The sequence below is a fragment of the Lithobates pipiens genome, unplaced genomic scaffold, assembly GCF_037356315.1.
Source record: "Lithobates pipiens isolate NorthernLeopardFrog02 unplaced genomic scaffold, aLitPip1_a1.2 Scaffold_22, whole genome shotgun sequence".
Lineage (NCBI taxonomy): Eukaryota > Metazoa > Chordata > Amphibia > Anura > Ranidae > Lithobates > Lithobates pipiens.
Genome location: NW_027507784.1, coordinates 36,947,656 through 36,954,522, shown reverse-complemented (window position 1 = coordinate 36,954,522; position 6,867 = coordinate 36,947,656).

Genomic DNA, 6,867 nt, shown 5'->3' with positions numbered 1-6,867 from the left:
GTGTGGCGAGGAGAGCCGATCGGCAGCATCTCCTCACGGGGGGACATCTAGGAATGTAATCAGGGCACTGATGAACAATATAGCAATCTAGTGTCACCAATCAGTGCCCACCATTGCCAGCAATCAGTCCCCACCACTGCCCACAAGTGCCACCAATCCAGTGCAAATTAGTTATGGCAGTCAGTGCAGGCTATTAGTGTCACCTATCAGTGCTGCCCATCAATGCCCATCACTGCTGTTGATCAATGCCCATCAGTGTTGCCCATCAGTGCCACCCATCAGTGCCCATCAGTACCGCCTATATGTGCTGCCTATCAGTGCCCACCAGTGCCGCCTATTAGCGCCACCTAACAGTGCCCATCAGTGCTGCCTATCAGTACTCATCAGTGCCACATATCAGTGCCACCTATCAGTGCCCATAAGTGTGGCATATTAGTGCCTCCTCATCAGTGCCACTAATCAGTGCCCATAAGTGCCACCTCATCAATGCCCACCAGTTCAGCCTATCAGTGCCGCCTCATCAGGGCACATCAGTGAAGGTGAAAATTATTTCGTTACAAAATTTACTGACATAAAAAAAGTAAAAAAAAAAAAATTTTCCCCAAAATTTTGGTCTTTTTTTTTGTAAAAAATAAAAAACACAAAAGTGAGTAAATACCACCAAAAGAAATCTCTATTTGTGTAAAGAAAATGATAAAAAATGAGTTTGGGTACACTGTAGCATGACCGCGCAATTGTCATTCAAAGTGCGCCAGCGCTGAAAACTTAAAAATGACCTGGGCAGGACGGGGGGGGGGGGGGGGGGGTAAGTGCCCGGTAGACAATTGGTTAAAGCCCAGACTGTGCCTTGTGGTGCGCTGTGTTGGAGAAAAATAGTGCATGCCAGAATGTTTTGTCTACTCCCGTGTGTTTGCAGCCCCATTCATTTGAATGGGCTACCTTAAACGCAATGCACATCAATGCGAATGCATTAACATAACGCACCGGCGTGGACAAGTGCAAGTTGTCCTTCACCACTCTTACCAAAATAAAAAATAAAAATTCAGAGTGCAGTTCAGCTTTGAAGGGCTGTGTCAGTTCACCCTTTACGTTCTTTTTTTTTTTTTTAAATGTATGCTTGCAATTTACAGTGTGATAGCGCCCCCTTCTGCCCTTTTCTCTTTATCAGCTACTGTTTAGTTGAACATTCACAGGGCATGTAGTACCAAATCCAGCCAGCAGATGGAGACGAAACACTGACTGAGCAGAATGATCCAGCCAGAGGATTTCCCAATTGGGTCAGAAATGCGGGTGAGTCACATATCATTGGCACAGACTTTCATGACTAGTGAAAGCACAAAGAGGTTCTTTCTAAGGATCAGCTGCAACATGCATGCCTCTCAATGAAATTACAATTTAAGAATAATTACATCCTGGGTCCACCCAGAACTGGTATTTCCATGTTGGATTGGGCACTGGAGTGTTAAATCTTTGACTAGCTTCCCATTTTGGAAATGACGACAGTGAGCTGCTCCTGCAGTCGCTTGTGCCCCCTCCAGAAGGCCATAGAGAAGGTGTCACTGTCTTACTGGGCTCTGCCTTATTTGTTTTACATTATGGAGACCCTATATGGGAAGGGTGACACCTTGGTTGGCTTTGTGATGGCTGAAGCAGTTGAGTGTAAGAAGTTATCCAGCGAGGAATATGGCACATGTGGAGTTGCCAAGGCATATAAAAGCCACCATGTGCTCTAATAGGTAACTTCAGTTCTAGGTGGAGCTTGGGTTCCACTAATGCAGGGGTTGAGATCAGAACCAGAACTTCTAAAACTTTCCAAGCACCAACAGTAAAGCAAAAAAAAAAAGTTTATACTCGTACAATAAAACTATAATAATGGATGGAGCTGGGTGTCACTGTGGGTGTGTATAGGGGGAGATGGAGACTCTGCAACAGATTTGGTGGTTCTACAGGGGTATGTGGAAGCTGCTGGGTGCAACTGTGGGTGGTGGAATCTCTGGAGGGGGTTATGGGGTCTCGCCAAGAGGCTGGGAGCTTGTAAGATGCACAGTGGTAGACTGAAGTGTGCTGCAGGTAATGGGGTACACTGTAGGGCATTGTTAATGAGTGGGGACACTATGGGGACTGGAGGCTCTGCAGCAAGCTAGGAGGAACTGCAAGAGGCTGGGAGGCACCATGGAAGGGGGGGGTTACTGTAAGGGGTCTCAGGGGACCTGGAGGCACTACAGGAGATTGGGGGGCACTGTGGGGGCTGAGGGCTCTCAGGGGACCTGGAGGGCTGGTGGGAGGTTGGGGGGCATTGTGGGAGACTGGGGGAGGGGGCACTGTGGGGGCTAAGGGCTCTCAAGCGACCTGGAGGCACTGTGGGAAATTGCGGGGGAAGGCAGTGTGGGGGTTGAGGGCTCTCAGGGGACCTGAAGGTACTGTGGGAGATTGGGGGCACTGTGGGGGCTTAGGGCTCTCAGGGGACCTGGAGGCACTGTTGGAGATTGGGGGGCACTTTGGGAGCTGAGGGCCTCCAGGGGGCCTGTGGGCACTGTGGGAGGTTTGTGATGCTGGATGCTAAGTGCTCTTACGGGACCTGGAGGCATTGTGGGAGATTGGGGGTCACAGTTGGGGCTAAGGGCTCTCAGGGGACCTGGAGGCACTGTGGGAGATTGGGGGGCACTGTGGGGGCTGAGGCTCTCAGGGACCTGGAGGCACTGTGGAGATTGGGAGGCACTGTGGGAGCTGAGGCTCTCAGGGGACCTGGGGGTACTGTGGGAGGTTGGGGGGCACTGTGGGTTCAGAGGGCTCTCATGGGCCTGGAGGCACTGTGGGAGGTTGGGGGGGGCACTGTGGGGGCTGAGGGCTCTAAGGAGACCTGGGGGCACTGTGGAAGGTTGGGGCCCTGTGGGGGCTGAGGTTCTCAGGGGACCTGGGGCACTGTGGGAGGTTGGGGGCACTGTGGGGGCTGAGGGCTCTCAGGGGGCTTGGGGGTACTGTGCGAGGTTGCGGGGCACTGTGGGAGGTTTGTGGGCACTGTGGGCACTGAGGGCTCTAAGGAGACCTGGGGGCACTGTGGGAGGTTGGGGGCACTGTGGGTGCTGAGGGCTCTAAGGAGAAATTGGGGGCACTGTGGGAGGTTGGGGGCACTGTGGGGGCAGAGGGCTCTCAGGGGCCTGGGGGCACTGTGGGGGCTGATGGTTCTCAGGGGGCCTGGGGCACTGTGGGGGCAGAGGGCTCTCAGGGGCATGGGGGCACTGTGGGGGCTGAGGGCTCTCAGGGGCCTGGGGGCACTGTGGGAGGTTGGGGCACTGTGGGGGCTAAGGGCTCTCAGGGGCCTGGGGGCACTGTGGGAGGTTGCGGGCACTGTGGGGGCTGAGGGCTCTCAGGGGCCTGGGGGCACTGTGGGAGGTTGCGGGCACTGTGGAGGCTGAGGGCTCTCAGGGGACCTGGGTGCACTGTGGGAAGTTGGGGGCACTGTGGGGGCTGAGGGCTTTCTGTGGCCTGGGGGCACTCTGGGGGCTGAGGCTCTCAGGGGACCTGGGGGAGGTTGAAAGGAACAGTGGACAGCTATGGAAGGTTGGGTGACACTATGGAAGCTGGAGGCACTGTAAGAGGTTAGGGGATCTGCTGAAGGCCCGGAAGGAGGGAGGTCATGGCCCACCATGTCATTGAAGCTTCTGGCTAATGGCTGATAGCAGTTGGCAAAATGTAGCTTCACACTAACCATCAAATATTGTCAGATTTATTTTCCATATATGCATTGGTTAGTATCAGTAGAGTTTTTTTTAACTGTCTCTCAATTTTTGAGAAATATTTTGTATGTTTTTTTGTGGGATCATGTGACCCCACTTATAGCAGATGGCCCCTGGCTACCACTCAGATTAAACCCAATATAATCCAGGACAGATAACCAGACAGCTGTCTCCATTCCAATCCAGACACCATCCTATTCTAGTCACATGACCTTATGATAGCGTAGTGGTCGCAGTATGAAGTAGAAAGCTGGATACTCGGTGGCTCTGCCTGAATGATAACTTTTCCTTGCATGATAGATGCCCTGTCCTGGAAGAGTTCCAACCTGGAAAGATTAGATGCACTGAGGTTGATTACTAAAGGCGAATAGACTGTGCACTTTGCAAAGTGCAGTAGCTCCAAAGCTTAGTAAATAAGCAGAATCTTCACTGACTTCCATCACCCAAAGTGAAGCTTTATCTCATTTACTGAGCTCTTGAGCAACTGCACTTTACAAAGTGCACAGTCTATTCATCTTTAGTAAATCAACCCCAATTGTGTTTGTTCCGTTATGTATTTGTATCTCTCTTGTAGTCTATGTAGGATCGGCCATTATTACACTTGATCTGATGACACAGGTCCTCTTTGAAATGGTCTGTATAGAGGTTTTGGTTATATATCTTTTTATTTAATATGACCAGGAAAAAAAAGGAAAATACAAATAAAATAATAAAAATTCATGCACTAACATTTTTGCCAGCAGGTGGCGCTTATCCTTGTCAGCTGCCTGCAATACTCACTAAACCCAATCCAAGGGAGCTCAACTTTCTAGCTGCAGGGGGGCTGATTTACTAAAAGCAAATAGACCTGTGCACTCTGCAAGTGCAGTTTCTCCAGAGCTTAGTAAATGAGGGGGGAGCTCTGCTGAAGCGTGGAGACTTCACACAGAGCAGTGCTATATGAAGTCCCTTTATCACTTGCATACTGGGAACATGAACCCCCTGCCCAGGCCAATTTTTAGCTTTCAGCGCTGACGCACTTTGAATGACAATTGCGCGGTCATACAACACTGTACTCCAAATTAAATTCTTATTATTTTTTCCACACAGATAGAGCTTTGTTTTGGTGGTATTTAATTTCTGCTGTTCTTTTATTTTTTGCTAAATAAAACAAAAAAGGAGCAAAAAAAAAAAAAAAAAACAAACCCCAAACTATTTCATAGTTATAAAATTTTGAAAAAAGGTAATTTTTCTCCTTCACTGATGGGCACTGACAGGCGTCACTAATGGGCACTCAGGTGGCACTGATAAGCACTGATGGCTGGCACTGATGGGCACTGATGGTATTGATGGTTGGCATTGAAGGGCACTGATAAACAGCACTGATAGGTGGCACTGATGATCACTGATGGGTGGCTCTGATGGGCACTGGTAGGTGACACTGATAGGCAGCACTGATCTGTGGCACTGATTATGAGACACTGATTGGCAGCACTGGTGGGTATTGATGGGTGATACTGTGAGCACTGGTAGGTGGCACTGTGAGTACTTGTAGTTGGCACTGGTGCGTACTAATAGGTGGCACTGGTAGGTGGCACAGTAGACACTGGCAGCTGACACTGGTGGTCACAGAAAATGGAGCCGCGGCTTTCTGTGTGAGGGACCGATGTCCCTCTGACAGAAGCCGGTGGTTGGCTTTTTTTCCCCTCACGCTGTCGTGGGGAAAAAAAATACAGATTGTGGAGCTTCTGTTTGCACCACGTGATCAGTCGTCATTGGCTGACAGCTGATCACATGGTAAGGGGCCGAGATCGTCCCCTTAGTTGGATCTTTGATTAGCCGAGTCTCATAGACTCAGTGATCACAGAGCAGACAGTGATTGCTCGGGAGGACGTCCATGTATGCCCTTCCAGCAATTAAGGCCCGCGCTGCAGCTGGCTTTCGGCTATAGAGCTGGTGGCAAGTAGTTAATCACCACGGCCAACCTGAGTATTGTTGCTGACCATGTCCATCCCTTCATGACTAAAGTGTCCCCATCTTCTGATGTCTCCTTCCAGCAGGATAATGTCACCATGTCACAAAGCTCCAATCATCTCACCACTGGACAATGAGGTCCCTGTCCTCCAATGGCCTCCACACTCACCACATCTCATCCAATAGACCACCTCTGGGATGTGGTGGAACGGGAGATTCCCATCATGGATGTGCAGCCGACAAATCTGCAGGAACTGTGTGATGATATCATGTCACTATGGAGCAAAATCTCTGAATGAACGTTTCCAGCACCTTGTTGGATCTATGCCATGAAGAATGAAGGCAAAAGGGGGTCAAACCCGGTACTAGCGAGGGGGGCCTAATAAAGGGGGGTTCAACCCGGTACTAGCGAGGGGGACCTAATAAAGGGGGTTCAACCCGGTACTAGCGAGGGGGACCTAATAAAGGGGGTCCAACCCGCTACTAGCGAGGGGGACCTAATAAAGGGGTTCAACACGGTACTAGCGAGGGGGACCTAATAAAGGGGGTTCAACCCGGTACTAGCGAGGGGGACCTAATAAAGGGGGTCCAACCCGGTACTAGCGAGGGGGACCTAATAAAGGGGGTTCAACCCGGTACTAGCGAGGGGGACCTAATAAAGGGGGGTCCAACCCGCTACTAGCGAGGGGGACCTAATAAAGGGTGTTCAACCCGGTACTAGCGAGGGGGACCTAATAAAGGGGGTTCAACCCGGTACTAGCGAGGGGGACCTAATAAAGGGGGTTCAACCCGGTACTAGCGAGGGGGACCTAATAAAGGGGGGTCCAACCCGCTACTAGCGAGGGGGACCTAATAAAGGGGGTTCAACCCGGTACTAGCGAGGGGGACCATAATAAAGGGGGTCCAACCCGGTACTAGCGAGGGGGACCTAATAAAGGGGGTCCAACCCGGTACTAGCGAGGGGACCTAATAAAGGGGGTCCAACCCGGTACTAGCGAGGGGACCTAATAAAGGGGGTCCAACCCGCTACTAGCGAGGGGGACCTAATAAAGGGAGTTCAAACCCGTACTAGCGAGAGGGACCTAATAAAGGGTGTCCACACCCGGTACTAGCGAGAGGGACCTAATAAAAGGGGGTTCCAACCCGGTACTAGCAACGGGGGAACGTGAGTCTATAT